We start from the raw sequence: 20,345 nt of genomic DNA on the forward strand, positions 1-20,345 counted from the left end.
ATTCCTGGACACTACAGCTGGTCAGTCATCAATCCGCTTATTCCTCAAAACCTTTTTCTTTGTACCTTTTCCACAGCTAGTATCTTAGTTTACCACGGCCTGGTTTTCTCTTCTACAGCACCCTTTATGAAACCTCTATCCAAACGAATTGATTTACCATTAGAATGTGTCCCGTACACTCTTGCTTCAATTTTTTACTCGTGGCTTTATTATTTCACTTTCTAATCTACATGATAAATACGTTCTTTTCTCTTATTAAAAAAGTAATATTCTTGGGAGTTCCCATTGCGGTGTAGCAGAAATGAATCCAACTAGGATCCATGAGGATGCAGGTTTGATCCCTGGCCTTGCTCAGGGGGTCAGGGATCCGGCGTTGCCATGAGCTGTGGCATAGGTCACAGATGCAGCTTGGATCCCATGTTGCTGTGGCTGTGGTGTAGGCTGGCAGCTGCAGCTCTGACTCAACCCCTAGCCTGGGAACCTCTATATGCCATGGATGCAGCCCTAAAACGCAAAAAAATTTAAAAAAAAATTCTTTAAAATACTACAGCAACAACTCATCTGGGGAATTCGAGTAAAATGCAACTTTTCCATAATCATCTGGAGTATCAAAGTGATGGCTTTCATGCTTTGTTCTGCACAGTTATCCATTCTTCTTTCCTTATAAATGACATGACTTCCTTTGGCCACTTATTTCATTAAATGTACTCCTTAGAACACAATTACTTGTTGCACATGATTTTGTAGGAGTTGTGTAAGAAAAAAGATATGTGTGGGGGTGCTGATGTAAGTTTTAGAGATGCTAGATCAAGCAGTTATATAAAATGCTAAAATGTTACTTCCCCATTGCCATTCTTCATTTCAGATATGAAGGTACCCCTTTCTCATCTCACTATAGCTTGACCCAGCTCCATACCACTACTCACTCTTTTGAACTGAGTAATAAGCCTTTCAGCTTTTACCAGATGCATTTTGCACCCCTGCCTCTTGATTCTCAATCTATTTCTCCAGAGAAATATATGCATCTCTTAATAAATGATCTTAATTTCCTAAAAAATGATACCCAGACCAAGAGATCTAAGTAGTATGTCTTAAACTTGGGAATTCATAAAGATAGGTACTAGCACATTGGGGTATTCAAATTTAAAGGAGAAAATGTGGCATGTTTTCCTGAAGAGATGAGTTTTACTTAAAGATTTTTCTGGAAAACATTTTTATGATTTTAAAAAATGCAGAATGTAAACTATTTTAAGAGGGAATATATGAGACTTGCAAAAAAAAGTCCAGATTTGCTTTTGGATACCCTTTAGGCTACATCCATGACCCTCTGGTTTACTTTGAATTCCTCTGTTCTAAAGGTACTCCCAAGGAAAAGTCCAAGAACTTTTGGACAGTGGAAAGGAAGGGTAGAGAATGATCACTTAAAAAATGTTTCTTTTGTGCTAAGAACTATACCAGATATTTCACATATATATATATATAAAATCTTTCTTAATGCCTACAATGATACTACAAAAGGCATTATTTCATTAACTCTATAGAAGAGAAACCAGAAAGGTAAGCATGTCCCAAGCTGCAGAGCTTAAAAGTGGTTAAAATGTTTTACTATATAATGTTGGATTGTAAAGAAGACACATTTATCATAGATATATTGTGATCAATATGAGAAAAATTAATATGAATCACCCTTTTAAAATAATTTATCACCAACATGAGACTTTCAGTCTTAATGTAGATCCAGAGAGAAATGAAATAAACCTTAACCAAGTTTAGGCTTTGGTTAATGGAAACTAGGGAAGAAACCTAAGCCTTTTATATTTGTAAATTTTATATATTATTTCCCTCCACATTTCCCCCCAAATGAAAGCAATGCCTACTTTCAACTAAGATATTACCCAGTTATCTGTTATATGAAAAATACTGTAAATACTTTAAAGGATTTCAGGAAGTAAACCTGAAGATGTCAAACTATTTTGAAATTGAGGGGTTAAACTTTAAGTCTGAAGCATGAGGCTTAATTTGTTCACAGAATGCTGCCAGTTAAATCTGAAACTTGAATTCTTAGATACCGAAATAAACTGGATGGCTCTTACTTTAAGAAAAGCTGGGATATGATATACAAATTCACCAAATCAACTTAACTGTAGAATCTCTCAAAATAGGGATCTTCACCAGTGGATTTTAAATAAGACAATCTACAAACAAATATATACAACCTTTCAGGAATATACCCATTAGGCAAGGACTCAAATATTTTTAAAAAAAATTATACGATGTGCCAAGAAAAATTACTTTAAAATGAATGGATCTGTTATTAAAAATACTAGCCTTATTAAAAATATCCAAATCAGTCTCTGTTATTATCAATAAGAATTATGGTTTCAGAGACAATGAAATACAAATTCTTTGTATATATACACTTATGAAGATGGACTAATCAAAAAGGAATATTAACTCACAAGGAACACAAGTATTAAATATACATAAATTTTAAAATTCATAATTTTGTTGCATTGCAATGGTTAAAATGAGATCAATTTAGTCAAACTGATCTCACAGGCTTTCAAATAAAAGCAAAATATCACTACTAATGATAGAAATGACAGTAAGTATAAGTGATTAATACCTTCATTATCCTTTAATATATTAATTCTCCCTTTTTAAAGGTTTTTTTAAACATTGGGCAAAGTCATAATTATAGAGCTATAGGCAAAAAATCTGAAAAATGGAAGAAGGAATACAATAAAAATATAATAATGGCAAACACTAGTAACTTGCATTTAGATTTATAGTAATTTAATTTAAATTAAAGGAACCCAGTTACATCCTTGAAGTTTATCTACTCTGAACAACCTATATTAGAGAACAATTTAAGGAGATAAATAACTGAAAGAATAAGCCCAGATGAAATGCCTTTTTCTTTTGTGAGGTAGCTGAAGATTAGTCTAAATATTCTAATTTTGAACAATCAAGATGCTACTTTTGGTACCTTCCTAAGTTAACATGGTTAGCTGAGGAACCAAAAAGAAAAAATAATTAAAAGCCAGAAAATGGACAGAGTTTTTTGAGAAAATTTAATCTGTAAATTCAATTTTTCTTAGAGGGATAATTTCCCAAATGATTTAAAAACACAGAAAGATCGGTAAATCTCTAATTTATCTTTCTCATCTGGGAAAACAGACAACATAAATCAAAAGAACTAGCACATAATGTTAAGTTAAAAAAAATCCTTAAACTATGCAAGAACAACCATCTGTAAGCACTCCAGTTAATGAAATAAGATTTGATGTATTAATTAAGAAAGCATGCTTACAAAATTCTAGATTTCCATACTTTCTTGTTAATGTGTTTTACTTATAAGGAAGTAGAAATCTATTCTGGAATCACAGCGTAATTAAAAAAAAGCAATCTGACTGATACATTTCATTAAAACACTGAGTTAAACAGCTTTAAGATGACATGTTATTTTTAAAAATATGAAACTATTTTAAAAGATTCATATACACACACATAAAAGAACACAAAATGAAAAATAAATGACATTTATTAATGGCTTGCCTAAAAACTAAGTGTAAATTCTCTTAGGTTGCATTTTTTTCTACAAAGCTCCAAGTAGGCCTTATAACTCAGAAATCCATGTAACACACAAATAGTCTATTCATCATACTCACAGGCTTTAGTTTTTCTTCCTCATTAATCAATACTATATAGTCTTTTCTCCTGAAAACCTGAAAGGTTTCTTCTTATTCATTGGTCATGCTGTTATCAGATTTGACACGTCAGTAATGATTCACACGTTAATCTTCTCCAGCCAGCTCTTCGCACTGCCCAGAACTTGCTGTGCGTTACAGGTGATACTTCTTACAGCAGATGCTGGTTATGGTCCCAAAGCACATGTGATGCTCCCAAAGGACCTCAGAAGCCCTAACAACATCACCTGCTTCTTTTTGTATCCAGAGATGCAACGTGGTACCTATTTTGAACAGCTAATGATTTCAAGAACGATTACACAGACGAGTTCTTTTCATTAGATTGCTTGACATAAGCTTGTCCTTTCAGAATACTGCAGCAAATATAGACTGTAAACTCCCTTAGGAAAAAAGAAGTATTTTTATATAATTTTTCTCTGTGGCGCAGTTTAGTTTACCCTTCTGTTAGAGCAAACTGCTGGAAGAACTGGTTCTTAGGTTTCTAATGGCGCAGCGTTAACATAGTGAATGATTCACGGATGTTCTTAACATTCAGGAGTAACAGGGAAGGCTAGCACTGCAGCCCAGGTCCAGAGCTGATGAATGGTGCAGTGCTGCTGTTGTCATAGCAACCGAAGGGAAAAAAGCAGCACCATATAAGGAGCTGTGACATGGATTCTGGGAACAATTTATATTAAAAAGCTGTAAGCGCCTCATGCCTTAAAGCTATAAACTCCTTTCTTACTAATTGCTCCTCAGATTTTACTCTTCAGAATGCTTACATCAGAGTATGTGAATACGTATTGCAAAATACAGTAAGTAGACACTAAACAAAAAACTACATATTGAGGTTTCTAAAAAGATTATTAATACTTTAGCAAGCTAATATGTGCCTGTAATATGAACATAATTTATTAGGTCAAATGGGTAAAATAAGGAACTCTCTAAATTGTGAGACAGCAGAAAATTAATTTTTAAATAAGTAGAGACGTTAAAAACTTGATTAGATATGCTTTTCATTTAGATGGAGCATTAGACATACCAAAGCTGCAGAACCATTGATTGACCAACATAGTAGTGATGGTTTCAATTTCAAAGACAGGCATACCACCTCCTGTACTCCTTACAGATGCAGAAAGGTTCAAAAGACATGAACTGCCCTGAAAGTGCTCACAGCCTTTACTCATGATCAAGGAAATTCCTTGTGTCAATCACTGGTGAGAAAGAGCTACTATTCCATTTCATGCTTCTGAAGACCTTTCCCTTCTGGGCCTGAAGAACTTTTCTCTTGTTGCAGCTTCTCCTCACCTCCCTGAAATACAGCAGAATCCCTTCTCTTTCAGTGGACAGCAAATAGCTTCAGAAAAAAAATCAGGAGAGAAGAGGGAGCTAGGAAAAGTGTCAATGCATGGTTTAACAGTGGTAATGGCACTCTTGCTGTAGTATTCTAAACACGGCTCTCAAATGACTTGTATGGGGAAAAAAAAATCTTTCATGAGCCTTCTGAAGCATAGTTCACTTCAGCACTATCTATTCATCTATTTAGAAAGGGCAAGTCTATATGGAATTGCTCTACATCTTATCAACATGTGCTTCTTTCCCATCACCACAGATTTAATGAAACTTTCAGATACAAAGTAAAGCAAAACAATTAGGTAAAATTTATTTGTTCTCTATTGTTCTTTTATGTGGGCAGCATTACTGCCACAATAATAATTCTGGAATAATTACATATTTGTTAGTCACAGGTTTTTGTTGTATTAATCTCCATAAATTTACTGATGATAACCTCAGTAAAATGTGAATAAAAAGGACTGCAATGTTGGTTGTAGGAAGGATATGTACTTGGCTAGTCTTCTAACTGTAGTTGTAATAAAAGGCTCAGTTGCGTACTAGACATAACCCTGGGTAAGTTACTTAACTCCAACCCTCAAATTCTTCAGTAGGGTCTGGGTAATAACATATTTTCTACTTTCTTCCTAAAGATACTATAGAAATAAAATAATGTAATGCAAAGGCTTGAAATTCTAAAAATCTATGTCACCTTATTTAAAAATATCTAATTAAGCAAACTAGCAAAGATAAAAAGGAAAAATGGATTTTAGTGGAACTCAACAACATGGAAAAGAGCCTAAAAGAGTGAATTTTTGTTCAGGCTAATTTTTATGTTTGATTATTTGGTATCAACCTTTTGCACCAATTTGTTGCAAGGAGGTATTTCATTTTAAAATTATAGAAAACAGAGATTCTCTGGTATAGTGTTAAAGGGTTAAGATGATCATGTAAAGGTAATTCTACTGCCTGACACGACTTACAAACATCTTTAGAAAATAACATGGAAACAAAGAAGCATAAGCAATTTCTATAGAATAGTAATACTAAAGATCATGCAATATAAGAAACCTGTTTCAAATGATCAATTCCTTTTTCTCTCACCTAACTAGAAAACTGTAAGGCAAATCTAAAAATGAGCATTTGTGTTAGATTTGAAAATTCCATGGGCAGCACACCTCAGTTCTCTGTTTCCGTGACAGTCTAACTTATATAGCGTTTTTTTTTTTTTTTTTTTTTAAATCAAGTATTTTCTTGCCCCAGCGGTTACTTTTGAGGGAAATTCTCTTTGTGTATTTCAGAATACCAATAACTTAGTATTTGAAGAAAAAGAGGGCAAGATCCCCTCTTCCTCAAATACAGTTGAACTGATCCATTAGATGGATTCTAGAATAATTTTGGGAAAAAAAATGCACACTTGGAAAACAATTTTCCCACTAACTTTCACTTTAATGTTGCTTATGCTCTGCAGGAGCTGATAGGGATGAGGACATGGTTAAGATATTTTAAAAGACAAAGTAAACACGTTGTATTTTTTGCAAAATTGAGCTTAACAAAAGCAATTTAAGGGACTAAGCTATTCCCATGACTACTAATTTTTAACTCCCTTATGATTAATTTAGGCAAGCCATTCTAAACCTCACACAGAGTTTTATATTTTTTACTTTTTTTTCCCCCAATCTTCTTCATTTGTAAGCTTTTTCTAAGGAGCAACCATCAGTGCTAAACTCTAGAGTGATTAAAGGTAGGATAATACTTATGAAGAGGTGAATATATTAAATCTTTATTGTCACAGCATTAAGTAAGTATCCTTCTTACTTATTATAGCAATTCAAGCTTTGGCCAAATTTCTAACGAGCACTCTTCCTTTCCTAGGAATGGCTATTGCTCCAGACCAGGACTTCAACTTGTAACAGAAGAGTAATGACTAACAGAGAAGAGAAAAAAATGCATTCTTAAAAAATCATATAATGTGGCCTGTACACATAACACAATTATTCATCTGATGATCAATAAAAGTATTTTAAAAACTGGTAGGTTTGGACATATTGAGAAGAGGTATTTCTGTTTAATGAAAGCTATGAATGATACTTTAGGGATTTCTCAGGGTAATTTTTATTATATATAAAAATTCAACCTATCAGTAAAGTCAACATATCAAGTTTTTACTTGATACAAGATACATATATCAATCTTCTTTACCTCACTTTACTTAATTCACTAAAAAAACCCTGAATTTATGAAATTCACTAAATGATATAGATGTACATATGACTTTAAAAAAACCAGTCACTTTCAGAAAGTCAGAAATACAAACTTTAACCAGAAAAGGAGGGAAGGCATGGATTAACCAACTCCAGAATATCTCAGAACACCACTAATTGTGTCTAAATGAAACAGATCATTCATATACATAGAAGATTCTCAAATGGCCATATTTCTTACTTTTAAAAATGTAGTCAATGACATGAAAGAATGAATAACAATGGGATAATGTATTTATAATAAAGAAAATGCCTATGGAACACTCTGCCCTCTGGTGTTTAAAATGTTCACCAGAGAGTCAGCATTCTGTCATGCCATGTATTTATTACTCTGACAAGCCGAATGCATCAATTAGGGCACATAATTTTCATAATGAGAAAAACTGTGGTTTAGCATTATAATAAGTTCTATTATTATCATGTGGAAATATTCTGTGCTAAGCTTTATATAAATTCCCATACTATAATTTACTTCCTCTTTGGAGAGCCACTAAGAGGATTTCTTTTTGAATCATGGATATTTCCTTATTTGCCTTCCAAGACACTTTGTGACTGAGGGGTATTACTGATGACCAATATTACTTAGCACTTACATTCAACATCTGACACTTTTTGAACTGCTCACATTCCATAGCAAGTGGGTAGACAAGCAGGGAAAACAGGGTCAATTAACTTTAAAAATAGATTTCCTAGGAACTGTGCCAGAAAATTGTGGTGAGTTTTCTGGGGGAAATAAAAAAAAAAAATCAACAATGAAGGATTTTTTTTTCTTTAAACTTCATTGCCATCTTTAGAATTGATATTCAACTCTTAGAAAAACTACACACTAGCCCAAAGGATATCAGAGATTAACCAAGTAGATGCCAATTTTTTTCAACTATTACTACTCCTTTTATTATTTCCCCCACACTGACTTAAATTTTAAAAGATTTTATCTGTCACCAACAGTGCAGGAGGGTTCCCTTTTCTCCACAGCCCCTCCAGCACTTGTTATTTGTGGATTTATTAATGATGGCCATTCTGACTGGTGTGAGGTGATATCTCACGGTAGTTTTGATTTGCATTTCTCTTATAATCAGTGATGTTGAGCATTTTTTCATGTGTTTGTTGGCCATCTTTGGAGAAATGTCTGTTCAGGTCTTTTGCCCATTTTTCCATTGATTGATTAGTTTTTTTGCTGTTGGGTTGTATAAATTGTTTATATAGTCTAGAGATTAAGCCCTTGTCCGTTGCATCATTTGAAACTGTTTTCTCCCATTCTGTAAGTTGTCTTTTTGTTTTCTTTTGGGTTTCCTTTGCTGTGCAAAAGCTTTTCAGTTTGATGAGGTCCCATGGGTTTATTTTTGCTCTAATTTCTATTGCTTTGGGAGACTGACCTGAGAAAATATTCATGATGTTGATGTCAGAGAGTGTTTTGCCTATGTTTTCTTCTAGGAGTTTGATGGTGTCCTGTCGTATATTTAAGTCTTTCAGCCATTTGGAGTTTATTTTTGTGCATGGTGTGAGGGTGTGTTCTAGTTTCATTGCTTTGCATGCAGCTGTCCAGGTTTCCCAGCAATGCTTGCTGAAAAGACTTTCTTTTTCCCATTTTATGTTCTTGCCTCCCTTGTCAAAGATTAATTGACCATAGGTGTCAGGGTTTATTTCCGGATTCTCTACTCTGTTCCATTGGTCTGTCTGTCTGTTTTGATACCAGTACCACACTGTTTTGATGACTGTGGCTTTGTAGTATTTCTTGAAGTCTGGGAGAGTTATGCCTCCTGCTTGGTTTTTGTTTCTCAGGATTGCTTTGGCGATTCTGGGTCTTTTGTGGTTCCATATAAATGTTTGGATTGTTTGTTCTAGTTCTGTGAAAAATGTCATGGGTAATCTGAAAGGGATTGCATTGAATCTGTCCTGGCACAGCCACTATGGAGAACAGTTTGGAGATACCTTAGAAATCTACACATAGAACTTCCATATGACCCCGCAATCCCACTCTTGGGCATCTATCCGGACAAAACTCTCCTTAAAAGAGACACGTGCACCCGCGTGTTCATTGCAGCACTATTCACAATAGCCAGGACATGGAAACAACCCAAATGTCCATCGACAGAGGATTGGATTCGGAAGATGTGGTATATATACACAATGGAATACTACTCAGCCATAAAAAAGGATGACATAATGCCATTTGCAGCAACATGGATGGAACTAGAGAATCTCATCCTGAGTGAAATGAGCCAGAAAGACAAAGACAAATACCATATGATATCACTTATAACTGGAATCTAATATCCAGCACAAATGAACATCTCCTCAGAAAAGAAAATCATGGACTTGGAGAAGAGACTTGTGGCTGCCTGATGGGAGGGGGAGGGAGTGGGAGGGATGGGGAGCTTGGGCTTATCAGACACAACTTAGAATAGATTTACAAGGAGATCCTGCTGAATAGCATTGAGAACTTTGTCTAGATACTCATGTTGCAACAGAACAAAGGGTGGGGGAAAAAATGTAATTGTAATGTATACATGTAAGGATAACCTGACCCCCTTGCTGTACAGTGGGAAAATAAAAAAAATTATTAAAAAAAAATAAAAGATTTTATCTGTCAAAATTTTTATTTACTAATTTAATGAGATACCACCTCACACCAGTCAGAATGGCCACAAATAACAAATGCTGGAAGGGGTGTGGAGAAAAGGGAACCCTCCTGCACTGTTGGTGGGAATGTAAACTGGTACAACCACTATGGAGATGCCTTAGAAAACTAGACATAGAACTACCATACGACCCAACAATCCCACTCTTGGGCATATATCCAAACAAAACTTTCCTTAAAAAAGACACATGCACCCACATGTTCAATGCAGCTGTATTCACAATAGCCAAGACATGGAAACAACCCAAATGCTCATCAACAGATGAATGGATTAGGAAGATGCGGTATATATACACAATGGAATACCACTCAGCCATAGAAAAGAACAAAAGATGCCATTTGCAGCAACATGGATGGAACTAGAGACTCTCATACTGAGTGAAGTAAGTCAGAAAGAGAAAGACAAATACCATATGATATCACATATCTGGAATCTAATCTATGGCATTAATGAACCTTTCCACAGAAAAGAAAATCGTGGACTAGCAGAATAGACTTGTAGTTGCCAAGGGGGAGGGGAAGGGAGTGGGATGGATTGGGAGCTTGGAGTTAATAAATGCAAACGATTGCTTTTGGAATGGATTAGCAATGACATCCTGCTGTGTAGCACTGAGAACTACATCTAGTCACTTATGATGGAGAATGATAATGGGAGAAAAAAGAATGTATACATGTATGTGTAACTGGGTCATATGCTGTACAGTAGGAAAAAAAACTGTATTGGGTAAACCTTTCAAAATGCCATAACTAACAGCAATTTCACTTCAAAACTCTATCCCATAAAAATACACCTGTGCATAAAAAATAAATAAAAATTTTTTAAAATTTATTTACTAATTTAAAGGGATATAATAAACTACTAAACTGGAGTTTCAAATAAATATAAGTTGATCACAGAAAGGTGATATAATTTCATCCTGTACAATTTTTTGACAAGTAAATGTACATTTTCTTTCAGACTTTTTTCTTTTTAGGGCCACACCCACAGCACACAGAGGTTCCAAGACTGGGTATGGAATTGGAGCCATAGCCACTGGCCTAACCACAGCCATAGAAACACCAGATCTGAGCTGCATCTGTCACTCATGCAACAGCTTGCAGCAACACCAGATCCTTAACCTACTGAGCGAGGCCAGGGATGGAACCCGCATCCTCATGAATACTAGTTGGGTTCTTAACCTGCTGGGCCACAACAGGAACTCCTAGACTCTTTCCAATATTGAGAATTAGATCCGAAATTTGGTATTGAACGTTACAGAGCTTCATGGTAGTAATATAAGCATGTTTTGACACAATAAATGCTAGGCACATAGAGAAACTCTATACAAACATTTCTGGTTTTTTTTGTCTTTTGTCTTTTTTTTTTTTTGTTGTTGTTGTTGTTGCTATTTCTTGGGCCGCTCCCGCGGCATATGGAGGTTCCCAGGCTAGGGGTTGAATCGGAGCTGTAGCCACCGGCCTACGCCAGAGCCACAGCAACGCGGGATCCGAGCCGCGTCTGCAACCTACACCACAGCTCACGGCAACGCCGGATCGTTAACCCACTGAGCAAGGGCAGGGATCGAACCCTCAACCTCATGGTTCCTAGTCGGATTCGTTAACCACTGCGCCACGACGGGAACTCCTATACAAACATTTCTGTATTCCTCTCAGTCCTAAGGTATTATTATTCTTATTTACACATGAGGAAGCAGAAGCTCAAAAGGTGTTCATGTAAGGCTTACCAATCAATGAATGTGGAATTTTAACCTGGTTCTTTGTCCAACCGGAAAGGCTGGGCTCTTGACCAATATGGCACTATTGGTTCTTTTGGACCCGGAGTTCTGAGCCTTAACTCTGCCACCTTATAGACATATCAATATCATTCCATAACGAACTGTTGAAAACCAAACCCTGCTTTATGATGGGTTCTTACTGTTAAACATTTTCCTAAATGTTAACCACTTGTCCCCCTTGGAACTGTCCCCCTGGATTCCACCCACTCTCCGTAACATGCAATTACCTACTACTGATGACCATAATGTTTAGGGTCTTTCTAGACCTCTTTGTGATTGCTACCAGACTGTATCTTACTAAGCAGTCTTCTTTACTTCAGATCCTAGGTGTCATTGGTTTGACCCTTCACTGGGCCACCACTCTAATACAAATGCTGGAAAAAGTCAAATCTGCACTTCATATTTTAGGCAAGCAGATTGCTTTAAAAAAAAAAAGCACAGAAAAGAAGCTATGAGTCAATAGACAATAACTCTAAAAGAGAATAAAGCTTGAGAGATAGATTATGAATTAAAAAGTAATTTATACAATGCCAAGTATATGAAAGAATATAAAGAAACAAACACGGCCACACCATGAATTTTTCTGATAAAGATGGATTTGTGTCCAAAATAGAAATATACAAAGAGAGAAGGACATAATCAAAGATGGGGGTGAAGTTCCTGTTGTGGCTCAGCAGTAACAAGCCCGACTAGTGTCCATGAGGACAGAGGTTTAATCCATGGCCTTGCTCAGTGGGTTAAGGATCTGGCACTGCTGTGAGCTGTGAGTGTAAGTTGCAAATGTGGCTGAGATTCTACATTGCTTGTGGCTACGGTTGTGGCCTGCAGCTGTAGCTCCAATTCAACCTCTCACCTGGGAACTTCCATATGCTGCAGGTGAGGACCTGAAAAAACAAAACAAAACAAAACAAAACAAAACAAAACAAAAAAAAAAAAAAAAAAGAGAAGAGGGGAAACCCCTCTAATTATATTGTCAGGGAAGAAGAGAACCCTTAAGCAAGAAGTGCTATGTTTTTAAGATAGCACAAAAGGATTATTTAGATATTTTTAGAAACAAAAGGCCAGATCCAGTGCCCAGGAAAGATAATTAATTTTTGTTCTAAACTTCCCTTTATGAATTAGCTGTACTTGACATAAATAACATCTTAATTAATCCATACAATACCCTGTGAGGAAGTAACAATAAGAAAAATGATAACACTATGATACCAATTAGAAAATACACTCAGGATATGGATGTGACTTGACCAAGGTCATCAGGACTTGAACTCTGTACAAGTAAAACTGACTCCAGAGTCTGCCATGCTTAACAATATCCTGCCTCCAAGCAAGGGGCATAAGAACAATTACTCAAACCTTATTTTGCTGTAATCTTGTCCATTCATTATATTTAAACTAAAAAGAGTAGAATAAATATTGTTAAGAAGTCACTGAAGTCCAAGTTATGAGTCGAAAAACATATACTTGAAATCCAGGCCCACACAATTTACACTGGAGTTCTAAAAGAACATGAAGACAGGAACACAAAACTACTAATAGCAATCTTTGTAAACTTGGGGAGGAAATTAGGAGGGCTACAGGAATAGAGGGTGACCAAATACAGATATTAAACAGTTTATACAGAATCTTTGTAAAAGGAAAAATGCTTACTGAATCCATAAAGGGTCACAAAGAAAAGTAATTCCAAAACAATCTCATGTCCAAAAGGACATGACATGGTGACTAAACTCGAAGAAGAAGGAAATAACACAGATGTAGTACCATCATGATATTGGGCGTATCCTATTTTATTATTATTTTGCTGTACCCTTGGCATACAAAAGTTCCTGGGGCCATGAATTGAATCCATACCACAGCAGCGACCCTGGCCGCTGCAGTGACAATGCTGGATACTTAACCCACTGAGCCATAGGGGAACTCCACTCTGGTCTTAAATGAAGTCTCTTAAGTTAGAAAAGGCAGATACGATAACAGCTTTCCAGGATATAGGACTTCCCTGTGAGACAGGAGCCTCATTTATGTCACACGGCTCTAAAAGACGGAACTAGAACTAATAGGCAGGAATAAGAGAAGATTTTTGCATGTATGCAAACAGAAAATTGATGGTTACAACTAGTCAACAAAAGAATAGGCTACATACAAAGTAGAAAGCTTGCCATCATTCTAAGTTTTCACAAAGAAGCCAATTGACTATCCACTTGATAGTCATAATAATGATAATAATACTATCAAGTCACATCAAGTAAATTACCAGTGATAATTTTTACAGATTGCTGTAAAAATTAAATTTGCTCACTTCATACTGCCTGGAACATAGAAATGGCTCAGAATACATTATCTACTATTACTATTATCATTACCTAAAAATTTAGTGGAACTTGCCTGTAAAATCATCTGGACTTGCTGATTCAAAGGGTTCTTTAAATATGACCGGGCTAGTCATATTTTTAAGTTTACCTGAGCCAATTTTAGAGTTTTTTTTCCTTCCATTTATTTAGGTTTCTTTTTTATGCTGTTCTGCTATAAACCTTTATACTATATTCTGTTTTAATAAAGAACAGTACTATCAGTGGCTATTTCATTTCTTGCTCTTGTCATATATGTTGTGTGTCATATATGTGGCTTATTTTTCTCTCTCCTTCTCTTTTCCGCTTTGATGGGAAAAATCCTACCTAGCAAAAGATTTTTCTACTCTCTTAATCTTTTCGATGTACTTGTGGCTTCACTGATCAAGAATTTTTATTTTTAGTTTTATTCATTTTGCTTTTAATTTTTTGATTACTTCTTTTATGTTTACTTGTTCTTCTATCTCCTTGAGTTAAATGAATAGTAAATTTACTTGTAGTATTTCTTGTTTTCTAATTAAAAAATTCATACATACATACAACATACACATATGCATACTGGGGAAAAAAGAAATCAATTAGTATATGATTAACACTAAGGCGAGGCATGTGCTTCCTTCAGAGCAACTGTGATAGAGGTAGTTGTGTTGTGCCTTCAGGACTGCAGAGTGGTGGGAGTTCCTGGCTTCATTCAGGCCTCTGGGAGATTCTGAAAGCCATCATAACCCTTTACTAAATGTCTTTCTGTTTAGACTGGCCAAGGCAGCTCAGTTTTCTAAGACTCAGATTCTAATGAAACATCTACTAAGATAAAAAAAAAAAGAAAGAAGGGGGTCAGCTCATTTGCTTACCAGTGAAATTATACATCAAAGAAAAGAACACCTATCAGGAATCTTTTTTTTTTTCCCCCATTGATGAAGGCTAATAACAGCTTTACAGGAAAATTATAAAAACATCTTCTTGGGCATTATCTTCATTTGTGGATATGCTATAATTTTCCTAGGAAGACTATTTTCTTCTGGAAAACATGAGTTTTCAAATAAAAAGGAATACTTTATAGAAACTAATGTCCAAGAAAATACTGGCCTTCAAATAAAAAAGAATACTTTTATAGGAATTAGTGAGGACAAGGAAATGGGAAACTGAGCACAAGTTTATAAACAATGACTTCTCATAGGTAGATACTGAGAAGATCTAATAGGTAGATGGTTTCTTGCGGATTCTTGACTAAGTCAAATTTGACCCTAAAATGTGAGTATTTGAGTCCAGAGGTTCCATTACACCGACGATCTTCACTAAGTAGTAGCACCTAAAAAGAACATCCTGGTAAATTCCACATTCACGTTGATGGGTTTAGTGATATAACCTCTAAGTCCATATCATTAAGTCCAAATTAGAAAAGGACAAAAGAACTGTAACAGGCAACAACAGAGTGAAAAAAAACTGACAAATGAGAGAGAGAAAAATCTGAAAAACTACTCATTTGGGCACAACAATCCGCCATCTACCTACAGTAGATCATCTAAGGTCTGTCACAGTAGAGTTCAGTTTTTCATGTTTATATTATCTTTAAATCCAAGTGAGACCAGTTCCAAAAGGTTAGATCAAGTTCCGCAGATAGTAAGTAAACACATTTTAAAAAGATAATCTTGCAAAACGTTTTTTTAAATGACATAAATAGACAAACTCCTAACACTAGAACGAAATTATCTAAAGCAACTCCTCAGAGCAGCGTTTCTCAAACCTCTCTGGTCAAAACAGATTACTAAAAATATAGATTCTTGAGCTCGAGATTTAATGAGACAGAATCTCTGAAGTGGGACTGATCATGGAAATCTAAATGATTAGGAATTTTTGTTTTTAAAAGAAGCACTCCCAATACTTCTAATGTGAATGGTCTAGGAACCTCATAGTGAGAAACCATGTCCATAAGCATTTTAACAAAGGTGAAGATTTTACCATAGTAAAAGTCACATATGATCTCCCCCCTTTTTCCTGTTACCAATTTTTGTGCAACATGTGTGTGTGTGGGGGGGGTTGCATAAAATTAGAAGAAAAGTATCGATTATTCAATGTCTGTATCCCAGGCTGTGCGTAAAGGAATCTCACTTAATTTTCACAGGAACCATGTAAAGGAGAATTGCTATCACTTCTTTCTATGAGAGAAAACTAACAAAAGCACAAATCATATGCTTCGTATAACCAGTAAGAGGCAATGCCGCGATTCAACCTGGTTTAAGAGAAAGGCCCATTTATTGCCATTATACTTGCAGTCCTCATATGTGGATTCGTGGATGAGGAGGCTTGTTAGGTAGGCCTTTAGGCTTTTCAACCTTTTTCAATCCTACAAAAAAGCCACTGCTTGTGGTTTTGTTATTAGAAGACAAACATACTAATATAATTCTCTTTTAGTGTCAAAACCATTTGCTTTTTCCTATGATAAATTCTAATTATTTGCATAATTTTTTTTTGTATGAGAAAGCCTCCATATACAAGTCATCTAACCTGACAGAAATAAAATCATTTCATAAGAAAAATGTAAATGATTTTTAAAATTTTGGCCCTTTCTCCATTAAGGGGATATTCTGGCCTTTCAATGGAATATACACAGCAATCCTACCGCTGCTATAAATAATCCCACTCTAAATAAATAACACAATAGTATAAATAATACTTCTACTCTGTATGAGTGACTTCCATTCAAATTATGAAAAAAAAATAGAAGAGAAAGTTATTTGCTATATACAAACTCCTGGGTTAAGTTTCTATAAAAACCTAAAAAGAGTAGATTTAATTATGTTGCAAATCAAGTGTGTGTAAACATCAAAGAAAGAATTCTTTGATAATGTATGTTGCCTTTTCTTTGGTCAAAATATACATACTGACAAAGACTCCTTCCTCAACTAAAATTTAGTCAGGTTACTCTGAGCACTGCCCTCCCTCCCCCAAGCCCCCAGTCTATGTATACAATTTTTAAAAGTTACACTCCATTTACAGTTATGACAAAGTATTGGCTATGTTCCCTGTGCTGTACCATAACCCTTGTAGCTTATTTTAAACCAGTAGTTTGACTAGACCTCAGCCTAGCCCAGCGTAGCAGGAATTCCCACCTTTGATATCTAATTACCAGGTCTGCTTTCAGCCAACATTCCCCTACCTTTGATATCTCCTCTTAGTAATTTTCCACCCACTGCCACCCTCCCCACTTTGCTTCTTGGTTATAAATCCCTAGCTGTATTTACTCTTATGCTACAGAATCTTGAGTGCACCTAAGTCAGACTATGAAGACTAACATAAGCTCTAAGCTCTCTGTATTCGGAACTAGCTTTTCAGTTATCTTCTCAAAACCCATGTTTCCATTTTATCCAAATATAAAATGAAAAGTAACATGTATGCAATGTTTATGATACACTAGGTTGTATGTTTAAGAAATCTTATTTAGGGGTTCCCATAGTGGCCGAGCAGAAACAAATCTGACTAGGAACCATGAGGTTGAGGGTTTGATCCCTGGCCTCCCTCAGTGGGTTAAAGATTGGTGTCGCCGTGAGCTGTGGTGTAGGGTCGCAGACACAGCTCAGATCCTGCATTGCTGTGGCTGTGGTGTAGACCGGCAGCTGTAGCTCCAATTGGACCCCTAGGCTGGGAACCTCCATATGCCGTGGGTGTGGCCCTAGAAAAAAAAAAAAAGAAAAATCTTATTTAACTTTCATAGCAACCCTGTATTTTTTTCTAATAAAATTCATTAAAGTACACCTTGAATTCCGCTGTTTCTAAAAACTGCAAAGTAATTACTCTTATGTAAAAAAAAATATTATAAGTACACTAAAATGTACTATGTATAGGCTCTTTTTAATGTCAAAATAACCTGAAGCAATTTTCCCAGGATGTCTCAGAAACAAACTGATGACTCCATTGTATCAATAATGAAAATATTATTTTGGCCTGAGCTAGCATCTAAAGTAAATAGGCTACAGCATGATTAGATTGGTTATTACGACTTATTTATCATCTAAATTGGACCACCACATGGTTATTACAATCTATTGGTAGCAAATACTTTAAAAATCAGGCCAGAAGAACCTTTACCCAGAGACAAGATAATAATCCATTTAATATCAGTATTTTAAGGTTACTCCTCAGCAGAGTGTTTTACTTAAGGCAATTAAATACATTACTTGAACGTCACCTTCCAAAAGCTCAGAATTCATATTTGATAGCCAAATCTATTTTAAAATTATAATAATGACTGTTGCTAACATTTATTGACTACTTATTCTATTACAGACACTGTCTTATGAGCTGTATACAAACCAACTCACCCAATTCTCTTAACAGTCCTATGAGGTAAATACTATCATTATCCTTATTTTGGAAACAAAGAAATTGACGTATAGAGACTTTAAGCAAATTTGCACAGTTTACACAATTAGGAAATGGTAGCCAGGGTCCATTTTGTTATGCTGCCTCACGAGATAGCGGGTTTTCCATATGGTGAAAAATACAAACATTATGGATGAGTATACAACAAAATTCATGTTATCCCTCGCCCACTTTTTTTTTTTTTTTTTTTTTTTTTGGCTGCACCCATGGCATGTGGAATCCCAAGCCAGGGATCAAACCTGTGCCACAGCTGTTACCAGAGCCATAGCAGTGACAACGTCAGACCCTTCATCCACTGAGCCATGAGGGAACTTCATCCCTCTCCCACTTTTGGTTTAGTTATTTTATCTCCACTCCACCATCAAATGTATGCATATGTGTATGTTCGTGCATATCACTTTAAAACAGAAATGTTTACTATATAATCAATATTACACACACACACACACATGCATTTCAAACTTGTTCAAATTTATCTGTAAAATAAACTCTGAGCAATAAAAGTGCTGTGTCAAAAATTATGTGCATTAAAATTTGGATACCTACTTCAAACTGCCCTATGAAACAGCTGTACTACCAATGGTGTAGATATGGAAAATTAAACTTTTAGTAAACAGTGTACATAATAGGCAAACAGTATAAATTCATTAGGTGCTGAATGAGTGAACTATTGGCACTCCCAATTATCTATATTTTAATAAGAACTCTGAGGGGCTTTATTGTATCATGAACAAAAACACCTTGGAAGGATCCCTGAATAAAAATCTAGAGAATGGTGGCAATTCCATTACCACAGATAACTGAGGCCAGTGATGTGTCTGTACAGTCTCTTCCATTCCCTCAATGCAAGCAATATCCAACTAAGTCGATGAACCTTGAGGTTTCACCAACCTCTAGGTCTTCTGGTTTCACTCATATTGCTTATAGACATATCTGTCTATGTCTTCCATTACTTTTTTTAAAAAAAACAGAAACGTTTTAACTGATATAGCAGATGCCTTGGGTGAGCTGCTTAAGTTCTCTAAACCTCAATTTTTTCCATTGGTAAAATGAGACAAGTGAGGGAGTTCCCTGGTGGCCTAAGTGGTAAGGACTCAGTGTCACTGCTATGGCTTGGGTTACAGCCGTGGTTCAGGTTTGATCCCTGGCCCAAGAACCCCTCTCCATGCTGCAAGTGCAGCCAAAAAAAAAAAAGAGAGAGAGAGACAAATTTGGAGTTTAAAGGCCTGGGTATTAATCCTGGTTCTGACTCTTAGTTGTATTGTTTTGAGCAAGACATTTTACCTAAGACTTAATTTATTCATGTATAAAACGGAGATACACATGAAGAATACATGAGTTTACATGTGTAGGTCATACGATAGGCATTCAAATGAGAATTATTACTATTACCATTAATCACTAAAGAGTATATAATTTTTAAAATGTGAAGTTTTAAAGTTCCAAACTGTTATTTAATATTAAAAACAAAAACTTCTCACCAAATTTTTTATTTTATTTTTTTATAATGATTTTTATTTTTTCCATTATAGCAGGTTTACAGTGTTCTTCTCACCAAATTTAAACAAATTTTGTTAATAATAACAGCTAACATATTCTGAGCATTTAATATTTGCCAAACACAGTTTTAAGCAAGTATTAAGCAACGTGATAACCATCAATGTGTAGGCAGGATGTATTGTTAACCCTATTTTGCAGATAAACAAACAGAAGCCTGCAGTAGTAAAGTGACTTTTTCAGAGCTGGGATACAAACTAAAGCAGTATGAATACAGAGCCGGTTTCTCTCTTAACCACTTTTCCTCATTTTTACACTGAATAGAGCAACATAATTTATAATTAGTTTTCAAGCTCCAAATTAAACACCTTTATTCTCAAGCAAGGCTTTCCCCATTCTAACTCCCTCAAGTCTATAGATAA

General features: G+C 35.5%; 1 protein-coding gene across 17 annotated transcripts in view; it reads right to left on the reverse strand.

Moving 5' to 3' along the window:
• TANC2 (tetratricopeptide repeat, ankyrin repeat and coiled-coil containing 2) overlaps positions 1-20,345 on the reverse strand; it is a 365,248-nt gene that overhangs the window by 209,384 nt on the left and 135,519 nt on the right. For 2 of the 17 annotated variants that reach the window (XM_021068137.1, XM_021068136.1), the window contains exon 1: positions 3,672-8,810. The exons of the other annotated variants lie outside the window; for them this stretch is intronic. The gene's annotated coding sequence lies outside the window, so the exon portion shown is untranslated. Of the gene's footprint in view, positions 1-3,671; positions 8,811-20,345 lie in introns of those variants that run through there. 17 annotated transcript variants of the gene reach the window in all.

The sequence above is a fragment of the Sus scrofa genome, chromosome 12 (assembly GCF_000003025.6).
Source record: "Sus scrofa isolate TJ Tabasco breed Duroc chromosome 12, Sscrofa11.1, whole genome shotgun sequence".
NCBI lineage: Eukaryota > Metazoa > Chordata > Mammalia > Artiodactyla > Suidae > Sus > Sus scrofa.